Source organism: Vicugna pacos, chromosome 1 (assembly GCF_048564905.1).
Source record: "Vicugna pacos chromosome 1, VicPac4, whole genome shotgun sequence".
Taxonomy (NCBI): Eukaryota; Metazoa; Chordata; class Mammalia; order Artiodactyla; family Camelidae; genus Vicugna; species Vicugna pacos.
In genome coordinates, this window is record NC_132987.1 from 69,153,795 (window position 1) to 69,166,490 (window position 12,696).

The 12,696-nt window shown below is 35.9% G+C and overlaps 1 long non-coding RNA gene across 1 annotated transcript; it reads right to left on the reverse strand.

The window, feature by feature from the left end:
- Window positions 1–1,610: 1,610 nt before the first annotated feature.
- Window positions 1,611–3,213, reverse strand: LOC140697392 (uncharacterized). Its single transcript, XR_012074385.1, has 2 exons — window positions 3,064–3,213; window positions 1,611–2,057 (listed from the first exon to the last, which is right to left on the reverse strand). It is a non-coding gene; the product is annotated as an uncharacterized lncRNA (long non-coding RNA).
- Window positions 3,214–12,696: the final 9,483 nt, after the last annotated feature.

Genomic DNA, 12,696 nt, shown 5'->3' on the forward strand with positions numbered 1-12,696 from the left:
GAAAGTGACATGGCTAGGAGGCTGTGCAGCATAATAAAGTCTGGTTTGGGATGGAAAAGATTTGGTTTCTAATTCTGAATATTCAACATATTAATGATTTACATCACAGAGCCTTTGTTTTTCCCATTTGGAAGTTGGGAATAATAATATCTACGTCATGAGTGTATTTGGGCAGTTTTATGAGTTAATGCAGGTGAATCTGACTGGTTCACAGTATAGTGGTGACAATTACTGAGGCAGTGAAATTCACAGAGTTTTCTAGTAAATTTAATGTAAGTGAAGGATCAGAGACAAGTCAGGATGTGACTTCTGTGGCTCATAAGAGATGACCAGGACTTTTCTTACTCTGTTTGGGGTTATTATAACAAAATATCATAACCTGGGTGGCTTGTAAACATTTATTTTACAGTTGTGGAAGCTAAGAGGTCTAAGATCAAGTTGCTCACATAGTTAGTATTTGCCTGAAGCCCACTTCTTGGTTTATAGACAGTGTCTTTTCTCTGTGTCCTGCTGGAAGGGGCGAGGGATCTTTCTGGGGTCTCTTTTACAAAGGCACAAATCCCAGTCATGAGAGCTCCATTGTCATGACCTAATCATCTCCCAAAGGCCTCACTTCCAAATACTATCACACTGGAGATTAGGGTTCAGCATGTGAGTTTTAGGGGGACACAGACATTCAGACTATAGTAGGACCTTAACTTAGGCAGAAGCAAGAAAACATTGAGAGTGTAGGATGCATATGAGATATCTTAAGGTGACGACTTAGAAATACTTGGTTTCTTCATCGAAGGAATGGTGATAACTTTTTTGATTCTATCTAATGCCAAGCTGATGCTACTCAGAGTAGGAAATAGGGAGGGCTGGACATTATATAAAACATATACAGAGAACGTTAGTTTTGGATATGTTAGGTTTGATTTGCCTGTAAGACATAGTGGATTCTTACCAAAATTTAGTAAGTGAGTGAAGAAATATCTGATTGAGAATTGGACATATGGCTCTGCTTCTCAGGAGATGCAGTCTCTCCACTAAGGCCTTATTAAAGAAACTCTGTAAATTCACAGGCAGTGTCTTTTGTGGAGGATATAGGACTTAGCTGAGAAGTAATGCAAAAGACCAGGAGTTTCACTAGGAAAAGTGTCTCATACCCCAGGGATTAATGTGATTAGATCCTAAGAATTTAATAGAAAGGGATGGCCTGTTCATCACTCCACCTAAGGGCTTAAATTATTAGTGAGTTCTCTAGTTCAAATTGCTTCCCAGCAATAACTTTGGACCCCCTGTATTAGTCAGAGGCCTCTCTGTTACAAGTGAGAAACTCCACCTCAAAATATTTGAGGTGAACAAGGAGATTTAATTGTATATACTATGAAGAAATTCAGAGGTGTCCCCAACTGAGCCAAAAGTGGCCTCACATTGATTCAAAGCCTCAAATGAGGTTCTGATTTCACTCCTATTTTCATCTCCAAGTCTATATCTCTCCTGCATTAAAAGCTCCAGAAAGTCTACATACATCTGATTTGCCATTAGACGCTCCTATATCAACCCTTTTCATTAAAAGGTAACTCATGAGAGAAGAAATTTGCTAAAACAGATTTGGGAAACAGAAGTGAAGCTTAAAATAACGATGTTTAATATAAAATGTGTTAAAAGTCAACAGTGGTTCTAAAGTAGAATCTATGCCTCTCTGGTGTTTAGGTCTTTTAAAAAAGAGATATAACCTGTGTTTCCATCTTTATTTATGCATGCAGGCCAGGAACACCTGTTTCAGGAGTATAACATTGGGTGTAGCCCTGACAGAATTCCTACAGATATGTGCTCTCCTAACATGTAGTGCTTCATCTTGTGCACATAATACAGCAAAAAACTTGTAAGGTTAGTGGTCTTGGCATACACACTTCATACAGAGCTCTGACATGTAACCCTTGAGGTCTTGATTCAGAAATACGTTACAATGCTCTTGAACAGTTGATGATGAATATGTAGCCTTATGTACTCCTCTTCACAAAACTAACCAGAGGAATGCCTGAGTGTCCATTAAGAACAGAATGAATAAGCTGTAATAGAGACATGCAATCAATGTCATATTGCAATGAACATGATGAATTATAGATACATACAAGAGTGAACTGTGAGACATAATATTGAATTAAACAAGCCAAACATAATATAATAAATATTTTATTATTCTCCTTATATAAACCTCAGAAAACAGGTAAAATCAAACTACACTGTTCAGAAATGTGCAATTCAGTAGTAAAACTATTGAATAAATACACAGAAATTGAATTCCATAGAATTCGGTATTTGGTACTGCTAGGGAGGAAGGAAAGGATTTTGTTTGAGAAGGAACATGCTGAGGGCTTCTGGAATCCTGTTAATATCAATTTCTTGACTTGGAGAAAAGTTAAACAGGTGTTTCATTTATAGTTCATTAAATTACACATGTATGCCTTATGTACTTTTCTGTACATTTGTAATATTACAGATAAAAGAGGTTTAAAAAATGACTATTAGCAGTATGGTCTCTGGAACAGAAGAAGGAAGGAGACAAGAGCAGAAGTCTACTGCTCCTTGTCCCTGTGCAGGACTGAGTCCAGTCCTGGATTCTGCTTCCAGTGAAATGTCCTTGGGGCGACCAAGGTCTCAGAGGGGAAGAGAGATGAGAGTGATTCTTGCTGAGAAGGAAGCAAGAACCATGGGCTCTTTTCTGGATACTCTTTTTAATTTCCAGAGGAGCCATACTGGGTGTCTGCCCGGTAACACTACCCACAGCAGTGTGTGTCCACTGTATACTCCGTTCACAAGGGCCCTGCTGTCTCTGCTCACCTCCCACCAGTTCTCTTGGCACAAAGACCAGACAGACCAGGACTCAGTTAAATCCCCATAGATTTTTTTGACCATAATTTTTGGGCAAGGGAAGATCACATTATGTGAGCATGGTTCTATCCCTATCTTGACCTCGCTCTGAAGCTTCTTCCCATCATGTAGACCCCAGCCTCCCCTTCTGCATCAAAGAAGGTACCCCAGCCTCCCCTTCTGCATCAAAGAAGGTACACCTACCTCCCTTGGCTTGGGGTGTGGTAGGGACAAATCCTTTCGATTTGTATCACACGCTGGAGCCACTTTTCTTTTTTTCCACTCCACAGTACTCTCTCCTCAGCGACAAAGGAAAAAGAAACTAACTCCTGCTGTGGCTATTGGAAGTCATCGGCAAACTGGGCCCTTCTATTCTAAAATTGGTCCAGCAGTTCCCCTAGCAACAGAATTAGTGACTCCCACTAGAATTCTCTGGGGATAGAACCATGCTCACTGAAATGATAATGTGATCTTCCCTTGACCAAAAATTATGATCAAGAAGATCTAAGACTGGTTTGGAGTGAAGGAATCTGTGGTAGAAATAGTCATTACTTGATGATTTTTTTCAAGCTTGAGTCCAGCTTCAGGTAGTTCATTAAATTATTCTGCAATTCCTTACTGAAGGAACACGTACCTGGTAGAAATAATACTGATCCCTCTGGGGATGTTAAGATTAGGTAAGAGTGCCTTTCTCTAAAGAAGTAAATATTGTTGGGTGGGAAGGGATGAGATACAAACAACAACACACATTAGAACATGAAAGGAATTGAAAGAAACTGCTAGAGGGTTCAAAGGAGGGAGAGACCACATTAAATTAGAGAAAATAGTATAGACTTCAGAAAGGAGAGGGCATCTAGTGTGGACCTGAAGTATGAGTTGTTTATTGACCAGTAGAGAAATTTCCATGTAGAGGGAACAGTACAAGTAAGGGCAGGGAGGCGAGAGATGCTACAGGGCTTAGTCCGCTGTGCCTAGGGTACAGTGTATGACAAGAAGGTCTTGGGTAATAAAAGTGAAAGCACTGGGACCAGATCATGCAATATGTTGAATATCCAGCTGAAGAGCTTTGTCTTAAGTTGAAGTGCAATGTAGGTTCACTGAATTTTGGGGACAGGAGATGGTGAATATTAAACTTAGATATTGCTAGAATGTGACATTTCTTCCTGTGTCTACTTTTCTGAGGTGTAATAGTAGTGGTTTGCCCTTCTTCTTTTGTTCAATTACATATCTTTTATTATTCTTTCATGTTTATTTTTTCCAATTTTTTTTTTAACAAATATGTGTGGTTCTATTCCCGTACTCCTCTTGGTTGACCACCAGTAGAAAATCATCTGTGTTTCTTCAGACTCTTGACTTGGGGAACATATCCTCCAGGCTTATGGTTACTTTTGTGTTGTGAAGCTAATGTTGAAAAGAGGTATTTCCTAGTTTTGTCTGCCGAGACCAATAATACCTTGATAGCAATGACTTTACACAGCATCTAGTTCTTGGTTTATTAGTACCAATCTCTAGTAAAAGGAACTAGGCTTCTTGAAAAAGTGTTTGATTCCAGAGCTAGGGCAGGGAAAATCCAAGATTGTTATGAAAAATCCAGTAGTTATAGAATTAATGAAATCCTGTCTACATACCTCAGGATTCAGGATTTAGGAACTCTTGACTATTCTAGAAGACAGATCCTGTGTCTTAGATTTTTGCTTATAATAGTTTTTCCTCCTGATGCTACCTGGAATTCTAATTGACCTAATTAAGAAAAAAAATTTTATTTTGAAATAATTTAGATTTATGAATGAATTGCAAAAATAGTACAGAGAGTTCCTATTTACACTTCACTCGGCTTCTCTGTAGGTTAACATCTTGTGTAATCACCATACAATCGTCAGTACTATTTTCTAAATTACATACTTTAATTTTCACCAGTCTTTCAATTAATGTCCCTTTTATGTTTTAGGAGTCAGTCTAGAATCTCTACTGCACTTAGTGCTCATATCTCTTTAGTTTCCTCTAATACTGACGCTTCCTCAGTCTTTCCTTCACTTTGGCGAACTTAAAAGTTTTGGAGAGTAGTGATCAGTTGTAGAATGTTTCTTGGTTTGGATTTGCCTGCTTTTTTTTGTTTAATTAGGCCTAGGTTTGCATCTTTAGCAAGCATTCCACAGAGGTGACGTAGCTCTCTTAATGCAGTGTATTAGGGTTCCATAATGTCGATGGGACTTACTACTGGTGATTTTAACCTAGTTGAGTTAGTGTGTTCCAGGTTTCTCCACTGTGAAGTTACTAATTTTTTCTTCATAATTACTAAGTATTCAGAGGAAATGCTTTGAGACTACACGAGTATCTTGTTCGTAAATTTTCATCAGTAAACCTTGTTGTTCTAATGCTAACATTTGATTTCTGTGATTCCTTCTACATTTAGTTATTGTGACGCTTCTATAATGAAAAGCTGTTCCTGCTCCTCCCTGAATTTATTACTTCAATCATTTATTTCTGTCAATACGGTCTCATGGATATTTATTCTTTGTTCACAATCCAGTACTATCATTATTTATATTTTTGTTCAAAATTTTCTAATTCTGGCCCTCAAGTGCTCTTGGAGGTTGGCTCCTGAGTGTTTTTTATATATTCTCATTCTCTTCCCCACTTTTTGAGCACTTCCTTACTTTCTAGACCACTAGATCTTGCAGGCTTATGTTGAATTTTCTTTACCCTGGCTCTGGAATCAACGACTTCTGTAAGGAGCCTGATTGCTTTTGTAGGAAAATAGTTATTTATAAACCAAGATCCAGGTGCTAAGTGTGCATATTGCTACTAAGGTATCCTTGCTCTCAGCACACAGAGGTAAGAAATATCTGTATATCGACGAGACTTTTACACATACTACCTAAATATTTATTAATGTGTCAATCTATCTGAATAGCTATTTTTAAAAAAATCCCTCTCCCAATACTCCATGAGGACACTCCCTTACCTCTAAGTCTGATCTAGCAACCCAGGGTTCATTCTGGCAGCCCACCTTTGCTTATTTGTAACTTCTTCCTCCAACAGTGAGAAACCTGGCTGTTAATATCTATAATGTGTTTACTTATTGTTTAACCTAGTATACATACAAAGTAGTTCCAGGATTATTAATGCATAGCACTGTGAATAACAGGTTACCACAGTCCTTGTGTACAGTTCTTTTTTTCTTTAATACTGTAATATGCAGTCAAAACAACGATTTTTCAAAGTCACTTAGGTCAACTCATTTCTTCGGAACAACTTCAGTGTGGTTACATCATTCATTTGAATTACAGTTGATTGCATTTATCACAGTCTGCATTCCATCTGTAGTCCTCCACACAGTCTGGTTGATATTTTAAAATGTAAGTGCAGTAAGATTCACTTTTTGTAGTATGCAGTTCTGTGGTTTCCAGAAAACGCAGAGATTACCAAAGAGAACATTTCCATCACCCCCAAGGTTTCCTTTGCTACCCCTTTTTAGTCAACTCACTCTTCATACAACCCTGGGAACACTTATCTAAGTATCAATAGTTTTGGCTTTTCTAAAATTTTACATGAATAGACTCATACAATATGTAGATTTGGAGGGGTCTGTCCACTTTGACTTATCAAACTTCATTTAAGATTCATGGATCAGTTTTTCCTTTTCATTGTTGTGCTGCATTCCATTGCATGGAATTGTTTACTTATCATTCACTTCTTGAAGTACATCAGGGTTGTTTTCAAGGCCTTGTAATTATGGATGAAGCTTCTATAAATATTTATGTACAGATTTTTGTATTAATGTAAGTTTTCATTTGACTTGAGTAAATGACTAGGAGTAGGATTGCTGGTTTGTAGGGCAAATGTATGCTTAATTCACTAAAAGAAAAAAAAAGCCTTCCTGTTTTCTAAAGTGGCTTTATCATTTTGCAGTACTACGAACAATGAATGATAGTTCCATTTGTTCTGCATCCTGACTGGCACTTGTTTTGTTTGTTTTTAAATATAGTCATTGTAATAGGTGTGTAGTTATTGTCTCATTGGGGTTTCAAGTTGCATTTTCCTAATGGCTAATGATGTTGTGCATCATTTTCTATAATTATTTACTATATGCATATTTCTGTGTTTAAATGTCTTTTTAGAACTTTTGCCCATTTTTACTGAGATGTTTTCTCATTGTTGAGTTTTGACAGTTCTTTGCATATTATTAATAGAAGTCCTTTATCAGATTCACAGTTTTCAAATATTTTCTGCCAGTCTGTAGCTTTCCTTTCATTCTCTTAACGGTGCATTTCATGGAGCAACTACAATTTTGATGAAATACAGTTTATCAGTTTTTATTTTATGGATTATATTTTTGGTGTCACATCTAAAATTTTTTGCCAAATTCAAGTTCATGAAAATATTTCCCAATATTTTCTTCTAGAAGTTTTATAGTTTTACTTTTTACTTTTAGGTCTGTAATCTATTGTGAGTTATTTTGTGTAAAACATTTGAGTTATGTTTGAGGTTTATTTTCATGCATATGGATATGTAGTTGTTCTAGTACCATTTGTTGAAATGATTGTTCTTTCTTCAATAAATTGCTTTTGCACTTTGGTCAAAATATATGACTATATTTATGTGGATCTATCTCTGGGCTCTATTCAGTTCCATTGATCTTGTGCTAATTCTTTTGCCAAACCACATTTTCCTGACTACTGTAGTTTTATGGTAAGTCTTGATTTCCAACAGTATGAGACATCCAACTTTGTTGTCCTTGGTCCAAAATATTTTTACTATTCTATTTCCTTTACATTTCCTTGTACATTTTAAAATCAACTTGTTGATATGTATTAACGAAGGAATGAATTGATATCTTATCAGTACTGAGTTTCCCAATCGAGGAACACAGTATCTTTGTCCATTTACTTAAGTCTTCTTTAATTTTTTCCTAGTGTTCTATAGTTTTCATCATAAAGTCCTGAACATGGATTTGATAGATTAAAATTTAAGTCTTTCACTTTTGGTGGTATTTTAAGTGGCATTTTAAAATTTAAGATTCCAAATGTTCATTGCTAGTATATAGAAATATAGTGGATTTTTGCATATTGACCTAGTATCCTGTGCCTTTGCTAAGTTCCTGTATTATTTCTAGGGGTTTATTTGTAAGTTCTTTAGGCTTTTCTGTGTAGACATATATGTAATCTGTAGGTAGGGACAATTTAATTTCTTTCTTTCCAATCAATATTTTTTTTATTTGGTTTCCTTGCCATATGATGTTGGCCAGGCTTTATATTACAGTTTTGAATTGGAGTACAGGGAGAGGACATCTTTGCTTTGTTCCCAATCTTAAGTGAAAAGCATTCGTTCCTTCACCATTACATATGATATTAGTCGTAAGTTTCATGTAGACATCTTTTTATCATTCATCATTTACTGAGTTTTTATTATGAGTGAATGTTGAATTTTGTCACATGCTTTTTCTCCCTCTATTGAAATATTTTTGTGATTTTTCTACTTTGGTCAGTTAATAGGGTACACTTGATTGATTTTCAAATCTTGAAGTGTTTGTACAGAATTGGTATTTTTTCCTTTCTTAAATATTTGGTAGAATTTGCTAGTAACACCATCTGGATATGGAGTTTACTTTGTTTGAAGTTATCAAATTATGAAATAAATTTCTTCAATAATATAGTATTCCTGAGATGCTCATTTTTTCCTTAAGTGAGGTATGGTAAGTATATATCTTGCAAGGAGCTGGTCCATTTTAGTGACTTTGTCAAACTTACAGACACACACTCAGTGTAATATTTCCTTATTGTTTCAAGTACTGCTTCACATGGAGTGTAATATGACCTTTCTCTAACATAGTCCCAATTCTTGCAGCTAATCTTTTGTGCTCTTCCATTCCCCTCTCACAGTGGCTGCTATGCCCTTTGCCAGTTCTGCACCATAAAGGAGATTTTCTCAGAACTTTCTCAATGTTTTCTGTGAACATTTGTTAATTATACTTATGTATAATTTATTGTATGAGTAGATATTGATACCTTACAGTTGGAGTTTGGAATAAGCAACACGTAATTTTTTAGTACCTTGCTTTTCTTCAGAGTAAGACAACAGAAATCTAGAGACTAAAGAATGAGTGATCCTGGTGTGAAATGAGAAATCTCAGAAATTCCTACTGAACTGTGGAATCCACATTTCACAATATTTAGTCTGATTATATTTTGCATCTTGCTTTGAAATAACTTTCATGTATGTTTTGTAATACTAACGATGTTTTTCAGTTTTCTTGCTATTTTCAGTTGTTTGTTTTTCAGATTTCTTCAAAACTACCTGTATCCTATTTTATCTTTTATATATGCCAGGTGTTATGTACTTCACTTGGCTAGCTATCATCTTTTATTTTTGTAAAATACATTTATACCTTTTATTTTTATTTAGAAAATAAGACTTTGGATCTAACTTATATCTGAATTAAATTTATTTCTAGCAATATAGTTTAATACAACATAATTATAAGAATTTTTGATTTTTTAGTGTATGTGTTTTCTTTCTGTAACACCTTAAAAATAGATGTAAAGCAAAAGGCATTTCTGCTATAGGTTGGGAATCTCTGGAGGACAGGATTCAGATTTTCACAAGAGAAGGAAGAAGAGTTCTATCCCTGTGTATTTTCACTTAATGTTTCCTAATCAGAATTTGGGTTGATTCATATATGTCTTTTGATAAGGCTTCAATGGGCTGGGAAGAAGATTGAACCCTGATCATTTATTCCAACAGTGAAATTTAAGTTTATTTTTCTGGTTTCTTATATGACATGAGACAAAGAAAAATAAGAGCAAGTATAACAGCCTGAAATCAGAAGGGAGTCAGAGCTTTGATTCATTTCAGTAGTATAGGCTTGAGAAATTCACAAAGGGTCTGAAAGATGGGTTTACATTTGTCTAAGTTATATGTTTTTATTTTTTCATTTTGACATATGTAGTAATATGTCAGTAGAGTTTCACAATCAGAGAAAACAGTAGAAACAAAATAGTTGAGCAAAGACCTTCATTACTCTTCTGAGTTATTTAACCAAATAACATTTTTCCTGCATATGCAAATAAAAGTCTTGACTATAGAAAATCAAATAAGGAAGCATAAGTCCACAAAAATTGTGCCACAGCACTTCTTGGCATAATAATACTATTAAAACATAATAATACCTAAAAAATACACTATAATAATTGAATTCTTGTAGTTGCTAGGTTTGTGGCAAAACTGCCTTCACAGCCTCAAAAGGTTAGTGAAGACTGTAGAAGCAGGAATTTTCATGACTGATTTTGAGAAGATACAACAACAACATCAGTACGGACTACAGCTTTACTTTTATATATAAGCCAAATTGTACTTTTACATGCAAAAAATTTGTAAGACTAACTTTTAACACTTGGAAGTCTGTACATTCCACAAGTTATTTTGAGGTGATAAAAGGGTTTTGCAAATGCTGTGAAGTGAAATATGCATTTGCAAATGCTAGTAGGATGACCAAATGTACTCTGTGTGTAAGATGTATTCTGTAGTTACTTAAAATTGTTAATTGTTTCAGACATGATCTTAATGATACAAGTCAAGTGGTAGTTTTTCTTAAACTTGACTTTTGAAAGAAATTCTGTTGCTGCTATATTGCTTCAGTACAGACAGCACCGACCATACAGTCTACCCACTTAGCATGTTACACAACATTCAATGAGTTACAGAAGCACTCTTGATGGTGTAATGCATGCCTAAAATGAATTTTAAGATTATGAAAAATTTGATGTGTGTACCAGTCAGGACTTAGTGTGGTAAGAGAAAATGTTCAACGTATTTTAAGCAGAAAGCTGTTTAATACAGGAAATTGACTATACATAAAAGTTAAGTAAATATGAGCAAGCTCTAGGCCTATAGAAATGATTTCTAGAATGCTATGTAACTTACTTGCCATAAGAGCTAGTCCCTTTGAAACTGCAACTGAAAGTTTTGATTTTTAAGAACACTTACCTATAATTATGATTCTAGGATTAGAAGTCACTGCTGCAACTTCCTCTCCATACTAACAAACTGGCTGGGTCTAGAGATGTGATATAGGAAAGTCTCATGTTTCTACAACCTTACTTGATAGTTAAAATCAACCAAAACTGTCAGGAAGATGGGTTGAATTGTATCTCCCAAAAAAGATAGGTTGAAGTCCTATCCCCGGGGACATAAAAATGTGAACTTATTTGAAAATAAAGGCTTTACAGATGTAGTAAAATTAAGGCGAGGTCATTAGGGTAGGTCCTAATCCAACAAAACTGTTGTCTATATCAAAAGAGAATATTTAGACACACACACACACAGACAGACACAGAAGAAAGACAATGGTAAATCCACAGGGAAGATGCTATGCAAAGATGGAGGCAGAGTTTGGAGTAATGCTGCCACAAATCAAAGGACACTTAGAATGACAGTCACCACCAGAAAGTAGGAAGAGTCAAGAGAGGATTCTTCCCTGTAGACTTCGGAAGGTGCCTGGTCCTGCTGATACCTTGATTTTGGACTGTGAGATGATACATTTTTGTTATTTTAAGGCATTCAGCTTTTGGTACTGTTACAGCAGTCCTAGGAGACTCATACTATGGCCTATACCTGTCTTCTGCTTTAATGTCTTGAAATGACATTTAATTTATGGAACCTTATTTGCATCCAGAATCCTAGCTGCAGTGATGGCTGTGAAATGTAATGTTCAGAATCCCATCCTTGGCAGTGCAATAAGACATTCTAGAATGAGGCTAGAAAGGAAGCTGATTTGATTCATACTGTCCACCTTGGCCCACTTTTTGTGTGTGTGCAAAATTATCAGCAAATTAAAATGTGGAACAGTAAAATGTTTCAGTAGTCCTAATTTCATCATACATTTTCCCCATTATTTAGTTCTGTTTGTTTTTTGTAATAGAATTAAAATATCCTTGTTAGAATTGGTACAAGAAAGGATCGGGGGCAGGAGTGTGATAAAAATATATTTTGATGGTATTTTCCCCAAATTTTATTTTACAAATATAAGCATTGAATGTACAGTAATAATTCGGACATGTTTTCAGCCTGAGTAGAACTCATGGATGGCTTATCGGTGAATTCAGTCTAGGAAATGTGTTCCAGTTGAATTTGTGGCAAAGAAATCTCTTAATGAACAAAAAGAGAGAGAAAGGTAAGTTAGCTTATTTCAGAAATATTAAATTTAGAGGATACATGTTATTCATTTGGAACTTACGGAAAAGGGGTTAAGGAAGACAGCCTGGCCAGATCTGCAGGCTCAAATGGAGAGCAGCAGGCTCAAGAGGGTGTTTATTGACCAGTGACGGTAGTGAGCAGCACCATGCAGTGAAAAGTAGGAAGAGGGGATAAATACATGGTAATAGCCACATAATTATTAAGAACTGAGCAAAGAGTAAAAAGAAAAAACAAAGACCATGCAGAATAGGAAACACAGGAATCCGAGATGATAGGGATTGATTTGAATTTGCGTGTGTGTGTGTGTGTGTGTGTGTGTGTGTGTGTGTTGGGGGTGGGCAGCTGAAGGCTTTGTCCTGGGGAATGAGACAACCAGAGATGATGTGGGTGAAGGTAGAAAGAAAGTAGATGTTAGAGGTCTTCTATTTATTCCCCACTTCCACTACCCTGAGATGAGCTGTGCCTACCTCCCAAACCTATGATGACTCATAACTCTGGAACAGAAGTTCTCAGCAGTAAATTCAGTACGTACAGAAGCCCTGATTTTATGAAGTGCTCAGAACTGGTAAGGACAAAGTAGCTAAAGCAGCCACTTTCCCATCCCTCCTGCTCCAACATCCACAGCCTATTTAATTAAAATCT